Below are 11,863 nucleotides of genomic sequence, written 5' to 3'. Positions count from 1 at the left end.
CATTGTTAACAAACCTCACCACACACCATTGCCTTCAGCAAGATTTGTCCTTTGTTTCTACAAGGCCTGTGAACTGTACATCAGCTTCTGCTGTAATCCTTACTCAAGAACTATTGTGGTAAAATGCTGTTAGTGTTTGCATATAAAACACTGACAAACAAATACTTGAATAAACCATAGCAGTTATCATTTATACTATTATTAAGTCTAGATGCAAAAACAATTTTTAAAAATTTACACTTACAAGGGTATAATTTCTCAGATTTAATCCGATTATAATTAGAACTACTACGGCGACGACAGTGGCTCAAACGTTTGTCATGTAACTGGCGAGTTGTTGTTTAGAACCCCCGCTTTGTCCATCTCAGTCGTTTTGTCCCTGAGCAAGACACTCCACCCGCCTTCCCTGCTGCCGGTGGTCAAAGGACCCATTGACGCCAATTCCATGGCAGCCCCCTTCTGCCAGTCCGCCTCAGGGTCTTTCACCATTTAAAAAGTCAGTGGTGTTCTTCTCCCTGCCAATTTACATTTTTTGGTCACTACGATTTCTGTATGCTCAGTGTAGAAATCATTTGACATTTACTAACACTTTTTTTCTTTAAACATTCATTAGCAGATAAAAAAAAATCAGCTCTCCATGCACATAAACGTGCAATCAGCACCACTCTCTAGGGAGGTTAGAACATTTCAGAGTATGACGTCGCTATCAGTTTATTAGATCACTTGTGCTCGTTGATGCTTGTGCTTACCAGTTGTGCTCCCTGGTTTATCAGATTTTTTTTTCTCCCCCTTGAAAACATGTTTGTATGTTGGTTATTGTAGGTTCAATGAAAGGGCCGGACATTAAATTAGAAGGTTTAATATAATTTGAACGAAGAATTTAGTCTGATTTATAAAATTCCACTCATTATGCTGTATACCACTGCTTGACAATCTAAAAGGTTGTCTGAGATACATTTGTCCAGAGCAACAAATGTATTTAGCTAAAATAAAGCAATTTTGTTTTTGAAAAATGTCTTCTTTCAGTAAATCGATTCACTTGAAACAAATTCTCTAGCTTTTTTACACACAAGCTGAGGTTTTCAAGCCTTTTTTTTTCTGTTGTGATGATTTTACACTTACAGCTAATGAAAACACAACATTCACTTGATGAGAAGTTTAGATTATTCCATCATACCTGTCATGGTTGAGTTTTGGTTTGGCTTTGTTTTTCTGTTATTTTCATTTTTTCATCTCTTTTGGGTTAGGTTTGACTTTATTTATTGTTAGTTTTCAGTCATCAGTTATTTTCTGTAATTTTTCACTTCACCTCCTCAGCAGTCAGTCACACCTGTTATCATTTACCAGTCAATTAGCCAGACCCTGTTTTCACCTGTGAAGTGTTCTATTTAAACCTGCCTCTGCCTTCAGTTCAGCACTGGGCCGTCGTCATTCCACACCTCTCCATGCCAGTCCCTGGTTTGCCTTGGAAGCTTTGTTTTGCTCCTTTTGTTAAGGTTAGTCCTGTCAGTCACTCTAAAGACTGTTTGTTCACTGTTTGTTCCTGGAGAGGTTCTGCTCTGTGCCCTGGTGTCTCTCAAGTTCTGCTAACCTGACTAGCCGCCCTGGTGAAGCTCAGCTCTGTGCCCTGGTGTCTCTCAAGTTCTGCTAACCTGACTAGCCGCCCTGGTGAAGCTCAGCTCTGTGTCCTGGTGTCTCTCAAGTTCTGCTAACCTGACTAGCCGCCCTGGTGAAGCTCAGCTCTGTGCCCTGGTGTCTCCAAATGAACTGCTAACCTGAGTGCTATGAGGCCTGCTAGCCGAGCAGCACCTAGCAAGTGTGGACTCTCTGTCTCCGGGCCGTCAGCTCCTGCCATAACCTTCACTCAGTTTCGGTGCAACCAGCTCCTCATCAGACCTCCACCCATCAACCTTGCAATAAAGACTCTCAAACTTTTAGTCCCGTGTGTGTGTCCTGAAGTTCATCGGTAAACAAAATCTTGACAGTACGGCCCAGTCACAAGGTGAACTCAGGCGCCATGCGGGACTTACCTGCAGGAGTTGACGACCCGGAAATCATCGCATATTTAGAGATGTGCCAACGTCAGATGAGGGAAAGGTACGCCAGGATGGCTTCTGCCCGGAACCCTGCGCCACCGATCCGGGCCAACTCTACTCCCCTGGTGGTCCAAGTGGGTGTGGTAACGGCTACTTCAGAGCCCGGGAAAGGAAGCCGCTCAGCCTCTCGTCGTCTCGGTCATCATCTCCATGACTCACAGCTGGCCCCTCGAGTAAAGCACATCGTTCCACCTAGCAGACCCCCACGCATCAAGGAGAGCCAGCTGTGGGAGTTCTACTACGGAGACCGAGACGACCTTCTGCCCTGCTGGCCAGCTTCCACCCCCGAGATTGCCTCGGATTCCTCATCTGTCCCCTCCCGGCGAAGACAGCAGAACCACCGGCGCGGAGGGTCCGTCAAGGTTCAAGAGGAGGATCCGCCTCCAACCTCGGCGCTCTCCGAAGCCTGTAGCCCGGCGCCGCTCTCCGAAGCCTGTAGCCCGGCGCCGCTGCCCGCCGAAGCCTGTTGCCCGGCGCCGCTGCCCGCCAAAGCCTGTTGCCCGTCACAGCCCGAAGTAACCGAAGAGTTGGTTCAGTCTCCGCCCGAAAGCTCCGCTCTGCTTGCCGCCGAAAGCTCCGTGCCGCCTAAAACAGACCCGTCGGCCGACGAGGGAGTTGTTTCGCCTCAAGCCGAGGCCTCCGAGGGAGCTGTTCCGCCTCAAGCCGAGGCCTCCGAGGGAGCTGTTCCGCCACAAGCCGAGGTCTCCGAGGGAGCTGTTCCGCCTCAAGCCGAGGCCTCCGAGGGAGCCGCTTTGCCTCAGCCCGAAGCCTCCGAGGGAGCCGCTTTGCCTCAGCCCGAAGCCTCCGAGGGAGCCGCTTTGCCTCAGCCCGAGGTCTCCGAGGGAGCCGCTTTGCCTCTGTCCAAGTCCCGTAAGGAGGTCCAGGAGGACCTGCCTCCGCCCAAGTCCCGTGAGGAGGTCCAGGAGGACCTGCCTCCGCCCAAGTCCCGTGAGGAGGTCCAGGAGGACCTGCCTCCGCCCAAGTCCCGTGAGGAGGTCCAGGAGGACCTGCCTCCGCCCAAGTCCCGTGAGGAGGTCCAGGAGGACCTGCCTCCACCCAAGCCTCGTGAGGAAGTCCAGGAGGACCCGCCTCTGGCCTCGGTTTCCACCGAGACCTGTAGCTTGGCACCGCCTCCAACTGATCTGTTCGGCCAGAGCCGCAGATTGCGGACTCCGAGCCGCTCGACTCTGCCTCGTCGGGGCCGTCCACCACGGCGCCCGCCTCTGACTTCTCTGTTTGGCCGGAGCCGCAGACTGCGGACTTCGAGCCATTTGACTTTGCCTCGTCGGGGCCGTCCACCACGGCGCCCGCCTCTGATTTCTCTGTTTGGCCGGAGCCGCAGACTGCGGACTTCGAGCCGCTCGACCCTGCCTCGTCGGGGCCGTCCACCACGGCGCCCGTCTCTGACTTTCCTGTTCGGCCGGAGCCGCCGACTGCGGTCTCCGGGCCGCTTGACTTTGCCTCGTCGGGGCCGCCCTCCTCGAGGGTTTAGTCGGGCGATGCTGCTCCGCCGCCTGCCTCGTCCAGGACGACCTCCACGAAGACTTTTCTTTTGCTTAGCAGCCGTTTTTGCCTGAGCCCTTAAGGCCAGTGCCTTGTTAATTTTTGGGCTCGATTTCAGTTTTGATTACTTAGGATTTTGGGGGTTTTAGAGTTATTTAAGGGGTTCTTTGTTTTTTCTTAGAGTACTTGAGTTTCTATTTTCGTTTGTTTTTCCACCTCTGTTCTGGTGTTCCAGGTTTGCCTATAGTCTTCCGGTTTTTGCTTTGGTTATTTCTGTTTGCTTTAAAATCCTAGTTTTTTTGCCTTGTTCTCTTAGTTTTTGTTTTTGTTCTAGCTTTAGTTATCTAGTGTTACAATAGTTTACCCGTTCCTGTCCTAGTTTCTTTGTTTTGGTTTTTGCATTAGTTTTATAGTTTTTTTTTCTCTTGTACGTCTTGCTCTTTTTCCTAGTTTTTTTAGTTTTATTTTGATTTTTCTAGTTTTTGCTTCGGTTTTTCTTTTGTTGTCCCTACCCTAGTTCTTCTGGTTTTGTTCTATAGGTTAGTTCATGCCTGGTTTTCTAGTTTTTGGTTTAGATCTTTAGTTTCCCAGCGCTTCCTAGTTTTGTTTTGGCCCCCTAGCTCTTATTCCCCTGGCGTGTTAGAACGCCCTTTGTCTCCTGGCATTTTAGGATGCCCTCCGCTCTTGTTTCCTGGCATATTAGGATGCCCTTTGTTCCTGTTTCCCTGGTGTTTAGATTTCTAGCGTTAGATTTAGTGTTCCCGGCGTGTTTAGACACGCTCTGTTCTTGGTTCCCCGGCGTGTTAGGACGCCCTCTGTTTTCGGATCCCCGGCGTGTTAGGACGCCCTCTGTTCTCGGTTCCCCGGCGTGTTAGGACGCCCTTTGTTCTCGGTTCCCCGGCGTGTTAGGACGCCCTTTGTTCTCGGTTCCCCGGCGTGTTAGGACGCCCTTTGTTCTCGGTTCCCCGGCGTGTTAGGACGCCCTTTGTTCTCGGTTCCCCGGCGTGTTAGGACGCCCTTTGTTCTCGGTTCCCCGGCGTGTTAGGACGCCCTTTGTTCTCGGTTCCCCGGCGTGTTAGGACGCCCTCTGTTCTCGGTTCCCCGGCGTGTAAGTACGCCCTCCGTTCTTGTTCCTAGGCGTTTTAGACGTTCCTGCTTCCCTCATATCCCGACATTCTCTTCCCCAGCCCCGGCGTTTTCCTCACGCCCCGGCGGGTTTCCCTTTGGCGCTAAGTACGCCCGTTCCTTCCCTTTGGCGTTAAGTACGCCCGTTCCTTCCCTTTGGCGTTAAGTACGCCCGTTCCTTCCCTTTGGCGTTAAGTACGCCCGTTCCTTCCCTTTGGCGTTAAGTACGCCCGTTCCTTCCCTTTGGCGCTGTCGTACGCCCGTTTCTTCCCTCTGGCGCTGTCGTACGCCCGTTTCTTCCCTCTGGCGCTGTCGTACGCCCGTTTCTTCCCTCTGGTGCTGTCGTACGCCCGTTTCTTCCCTCTGGCGCTGTCGTACGCCCGTTTCTTCCCTCTGGCGCTGTCGTACGCCCGTTTCTTCCCTCTGGCGCTGTCGTACGCCCGTTTCTTCCCTCTGGCGCTGTCGTACGCCCGGTTCTTCCCTCTGGCGTTGTCGTACGCCTGTTCTTCCCTCTGGCGTTGTCGTACGCCTGTTCTTCCCTCTGGCGTTGTCGTACGCCTGTTCTTCCCTCTGGCGTTGTCGTACGCCTGTTCTTCCCTCTGGCGTTGTCGTACGCCTGTTCTTCCCTCTGGCGTTGTCGTACGCCTGTTCTTCCCTCTGGCGTTGTCGTACGCCTGTTCTTCCCTCTGGCGTTGTCGTACGCCTGTTCTGCCTTGTGGCGATTGTTCGCCTGTCAACGTCGGTTAGACATCTTTTGTTTTGCCTACCAGCATCTGTTAGACATCCTTTTTAGTTCGCCCTAGTGGGTAGTTTTGGTTTGATTTTAGCCCACCATCCTACCTTCCCTCCACCCACCCAGGTTAGATCAGCTTGGTTATGACTCTTGCCCGCCATCCTGCCGTCCCTCCACCCACCCTGGTTCGGTCACTTTGTAGTTTGTTTTGTTTGATTTTAGGCCGTCCGGAGTCCGGCCTTGAGGGGGGGGGTAATGTCATGGTTGAGTTTTGGTTTGGCTTTGTTTTTCTGTTATTTTCATTTTTTCATCTCTTTTGGGTTAGGTTTGACTTTATTTATTGTTAGTTTTCAGTCATCAGTTATTTTCTGTAATTTTTCACTTCACCTCCTCAGCAGTCAGTCACACCTGTTATCATTTACCAGTCAATTAGCCAGACCCTGTTTTCACCTGTGAAGTGTTCTATTTAAACCTGCCTCTGCCTTCAGTTCAGCACTGGGCCGTCATCATCCCACACCTCTCCATGCCAGTCCCCGGTTTGCCTTGGAAGCTTTGTTTTGCTCCTTTTGTTAAGGTTAGTCCTGTCAGTCACTCTAAAGACTGTTTGTTCACTGTTTGTTCCTGGAGAGGTTCTGCTCTGTGCCCTGGTGTCTCTCAAGTTCTGCTAACCTGACTAGCCGCCCTGGTGAAGCTCAGCTCTGTGCCCTGGTGTCTCTCAAGTTCTGCTAACCTGACTAGCCGCCCTGGTGAAGCTCAGCTCTGTGTCCTGGTGTCTCTCAAGTTCTGCTAACCTGACTAGCCGCCCTGGTGAAGCTCAGCTCTGTGCCCTGGTGTCTCCAAATGAACTGCTAACCTGAGTGCTATGAGGCCTGCTAGCCGAGCAGCACCTAGCAAGTGTGGACTCTCTGTCTCCGGGCCGTCAGCTCCTGCCATCACCTTCCCTTAGTTTCGGTGCAACCAGCTCCTCATCAGACCTCCACCCATCAACCTTGCAATAAAGACTCTCAAACTTTTAGTCCCGTGTGTGTGTCCTGAAGTTCATCGGTAAACAAAATCTTGACAATACCAATATAAAAAAAAACATATTTAAAAATGTAGGCTTGATGAAAGGTATGTAAATCTTTCAAAAAGTACACCTAATTTGACAATTGAGCTTCAAGGGAACACACATTCTAATTTATTGGATGTGACCTTATATAGTTCCCCACTCAGCACACCTGTTTTAAACGGAAAATTACAAAATGCCTGAAAAGTTCATTTTATTTATTATTTAACCTTTATTTTACCGGGTAGGTCAGTTGAGAACCAATTTTTCAACGAAAACCTGGTCAAGGAGGCAGCATCATACAACAGAAAAAAAACTTGCATACACACTAAAAAAAAGTTCACATAAGACAACGTAAAACCACTTAATCACTATTTACATTATATACACGTAACATGGATAAATCAATAATCAGAAACAGTTACATTTATCAGAAACAAGAGTTTTTTATTGTGGTGATGAAAGTAGTAACAGGTGGCAATACTGGGAGTTTTAATGTTTTTTGTAAATTGTTCCAGTTATTGGGTACAGCAAATTTAAATTAAGTTTGACCAAGTGAAGTCCGGATGCGTGGGATGGTCTTGGTGATGTTTCTGGAGCAGAAGTTGCGGGTGCTGTTGCAGATATGGATGAGAGTCTGAAGGTATTGAGGAGTTTTGCCAATTATAGTTTTATAAATGAATTTGTACCAGTTTAACAGCCTGCAGGAATGGAGAGGTGGCCAATTAACGAGTGCAATGATGAGTGTTGAAGGGAGAACCAGTGGCAAACCGGATTGCTGAGTGATATATGACGTTGAGTTTATGGAGGGGAGTTTTGGATGCAGTTCTGTAAATTATGTCACCATAATATTTGGCGAAAACTGTCGTCTGGACGAGGTTGTGTTTTGCGGAATGTGTGAAGGATGTTTTATTGTGATAACAGAAGCTGATTCTCTGTTTGACTTTAGTGAGTAGTGCATTGAAGTGAATATTGAAGGAGTGTGTATTATCGAGTCATATGCTCAGATATTTATAATAACTGATGACTTGTAGTGGTTTCATCCAAGGAGGACATGTTTTAGTGGCAGGGTGTCTGAGGTAAGTTACGGTTAAAAATGTGGTATTTAGTTTTTGTATTATTCAGGAGGAAGACTGGAAAGGGCATGTCATGATATAGATGGGGTCAGAGATAAATTTGAGGTATACAAGACAGCGTCATCAGCATATATGTGGATCTGAGCAGTGCCAGCAGCATGAAAAATATTATTTATGTAAATTTTGAATAAAGTTCGTCCCAATAAGGACCCCTGAGGAACACCCGTGGACAAGGGTAGGAGGTCAGACTGAAGACCTTCAGCTTTGACAGATTTTACTCGACCGGAGATGTAATTTTTGAACCAGGCCAGGCTTTCCCGGGAGAGATCTGTCACTTGGAGCCTGGCAAGCAAAATCCGGTGGTCCACTAATTCGAAAGCTTTAGCCAAGTCGACAAACATAGCCACACAGTACACTTTATTGTCCATGGCTTTTATGAAGTCATTGAGAATTTGAAAGTTGTAGAGATATACCCATTGCCAGATCTGAAACCAAATGGATGAAACCAGAGGATCCAACCCAGCTGATTTGTGAGGGTCTAGCTTTAGAAGTTCCCGAGCACCTTTTGTTCTTGAAGACATAACAGAGACATATGACTCTTTGGAAAAGAAAGAAATTCCTATTCCAATGACCATCAGTGAATGAAAATGGGGCGGTCTTTACCGGAACAAGTTTAAATTTCACATCAAATGTTTGAAAACACACAGGACATTCTCCTCTAAGCAACTATAAACATATGATGGAAAGGTAAGTATTTAACATGATCAAATCCCTTTTAGAACCACGTTTAGCAGCAACAACTTAAATAAGTTATTTTTTTATGACTAAGTCAGCTTCTCACACCACGCTGGTGGGCCATTTATTTGTTTATTACTTCAGCGCATCAACAGCTTTCTTTTCAGCCTACCCACAGTATTTTAATCATTATAACACCTTGATTTAAAAAAGTAAAATAAATCTTTTTCAGCTACTCAGCAGATTTGTTGTTGTACATTTCGGTTGTTGTCCCAGTTTGGACGGAGCTTCAGCTATTGGACACATGGCATCATATTTTGCCTTAGAAGTATTTGGTATTCAGAGGAATTCAACCCTGGGTTCATGAATACAAAGTGCTCCACAAGGTCCTCCACAATGCCTGATAACTGTTAATCTTTAATAACTAATTATATAATTAACCATAATTATATAATTAATTACATGATTAATGTTGATTAAAGGTTGTTTGCCTCATCTCATTTGATTGAGATGATTTTCATTTTGAAAAAAAAAAGCAGACCTTGATTTGCCATAAGACTCCTGATGCACCTTAGACAATGTTTATGATGTGCATTTTTTCACCCTCTACTTAATGATTATAATGAGCAGTGCCTTTGAATACAGTCTTTTTATCATACAGTTATGTCCAAATTATTCACACCCCTGCCGGGTTTAGATTCTAAATAATCTTAATTCAACCAAAACAGTTTACTGTCTATACTGTTCATCAGTGAGCAGAGGGAAAAGCTTTGTTGGCATCACAGCAAATAAACAACTTTTTATAAATACTGCCCAGCTTCATGCATGTTTCCACTGATGTTTTGACAATATAGCTTTGGTCATGACCTCCAAGTCTTTTAGGTCAGAAGGCCAGCTTTGCATGACCCTAATCTATGTGTCTGTCCACAGATATATTACGATATAATACTATATTCACCATTATGTATGCAGAAATGAAAATTGTCTCTTAGCATCTAGCAAGAAAAGCTGTTACAATTATGCTTTAAAATGCACCAAGCAGTTCAAAACATAACAAGGTTGAGTACAAAAATCCACAGGCAGCGTAATTTATGTCCCATTTTTTTAAACAAGCAGTGAAGCAGTGTACTCTATTAAAACATTATTGCATTTATCCTTGTTTAGAAGATGTTACATATGTGAAATCTTTCGGATTATCTAAATAATTTCTTGTACTGTATAAGGCGCACTTAAAATCCTTAACTTTTCTCAAAAATTGATGGTGCGCCATATAATCCGGTGCGCCTTATATATATGATTACCGTTGTGCCTACTGACCAATTTTATGTGGTACAATGTGCTCAAAAATATGTTCAAATGTGTAAGTACGACTTTGGTTAGCAACGAAGCCGCTGCGCTCAATGAATATTGAGAACATTAAGGTACACAACCTGATCAGATCCCTGAGCTGTCTACAAGACTGCCTGACTGTAATGTTGAAACTAGAAGTGCATTCATGTAAGGCAGCCTGTGCCCGGAGTACGCTCTAGCAATAATAAACCAAGTAAGTTAATTCAATATGAAAGTTCAGTTTATTTTGGCCTTATGTTAGAAACAGGGCAGTGTAGTCCAACTACTCTGTCCTCCCGACAGAGATGGATAGCTCTCCATTTCAGGAGAGAGCTGTGTACGCAGAGGAGTGCACTGCAAAAGGGAACTTAAAGTAAGTAAAATATTCTTGAAATGAGTATATTTTACTTTGATTTGAGCAGCTAAATAATTGGCCAATGGAATGAGTATTTTTACCCCTAAAATAAGTCAGAGATCCTGCACTTGAAATAAGATGATGGAGCTTAATTGTTCTTATTTTAAGTGCAAGAATCTTATTCCATTGGCAAATAATCTTATTTACCTGCTCAAATGAAGGAAAAATACACATTCAGGAAAATTTGACTTACTTTTAGTTCCCTTTTTGCAGTGCGGAGTGGTATTACACACTTGCAAAGAATATTTAATGCGTCTTATAATCCGGTGCGGTTTATGCGTGGACATAGACACGTTAATTCACAGTGTGCCTTATAATTTGGTGCGCCAAAAAAAAGGGGGAAAAAATATATATAATTTGGTGTGTTTTATGGTCAGAAAAATATGGTATACAAAACTGTATATTCACTTACACACATTGCAATGTCCAGGTAGAGAAACATGCAGTCACAGCAGGTGAAGCTCTTGGCAGCAATAGCTCAGCCGATGCCCCCACCGCAGGAGGATGACACAGATGAGGTGAAATGCAGGGCTGGATGAAATTCCTATAAAGATACCTAAAAAAGCTGAGAGAAACAATAAAGTAAATGGTAGCCATTGCAGATGATGGATAATTGGAGAGCAGCAGGAGAAAGTTTCATGGTGAGGAAACATGGTCAGTATGTTCTCCAGCAGGCTAAGCCTATAGCAGTATAACAGTGGCAGCTCGAGATAACCAAGGTCACCAAGTGCAGGCTTTATGATTTTAGCAAGTAGCTGTGGCTTGGTAGGAAGAATAGTTGTCTTGCAAGCAGAAAGTTGCCAGTTTTATTCCAGCTTCCCCTTGCCAAATCTGGATGTGCCCTTAAGCCAGGCCTTGAGAAAAAGTTGCCACTAACCTGCATATGAATGATACTGGTAGTGTATGCTTTAGGTGATTAGTATAACTACAAAAGCATGTTTTCTATTTAAGTATTTAAGCAATGACTTTCTATAAGTCATTGCTTTGACAGGTATCAATCAAACAGTTTTTGACTGTATACGTTGTGCCTGAGTGAAGAGTAGCAGCTCTTCCCCAAAACTCAAAATAAAGGAAGTGAAAAAAGGGACTGTTGTGTCCCCTGTTAGCAATGCTAGTAAAGGTTAGGCGAATTAGAAGAATGAAACACTCTTGTGGGAGTAATCTGGCTGTTTTATTTTAGCAGGGGATAATCCAAGAGAGACAGTTTTAATTTCCAAATGTCCCACGGCAGTGACACAAATTTAATTGTTCCTTTTGCTACAGAGGAAGACCACTTGAGACAGCGACAGTACCATGTGAAACAGCAGACCCGGATAACTGAGAATTTGCACAGGCATACCATGTGAAAATTAAATCTGTACACTTAAACAAGTGTACAGCCCTTTTCAATAGATCAAGACTGTTTGTGCGCATATATTACGGGAGTTTATTGGATGGGAGCGTTGACCAGAGGCTATGCATGGGAGAATTATAGTGCGGAAACACTGGAGTGCAGCTGATCCCAAGAACCCTCTCTCAAAACAGAGCAGATTGCAACTACAGAAAAGGAAATTTGTACATGTCAAGAAAAGCTTATTGATTAGTATTCTATCAAGCTCTAGACTGATCATGGCACAAAACGTGCAGATAATGCAAAAATAAGGACTTTTAAAAACGAACAAGAAGTGCTGTTGCTTGTAACACATTTATCTTTCGTAAAACTCAGATTTACCAGGCACAACCCTCTTTTTAAAAAGATTGATTGGGTGAAAGATATCCGGTTTAATCAAAACACAATCACATGAGACTAAATTGTCCTGTTAGCCA

This window comes from Fundulus heteroclitus, chromosome 23 (genome assembly GCF_011125445.2).
Source record: "Fundulus heteroclitus isolate FHET01 chromosome 23, MU-UCD_Fhet_4.1, whole genome shotgun sequence".
In the NCBI taxonomy this organism is placed as follows: Eukaryota; Metazoa; Chordata; class Actinopteri; order Cyprinodontiformes; family Fundulidae; genus Fundulus; species Fundulus heteroclitus.
This window is presented reverse-complemented; position numbering follows the sequence as displayed.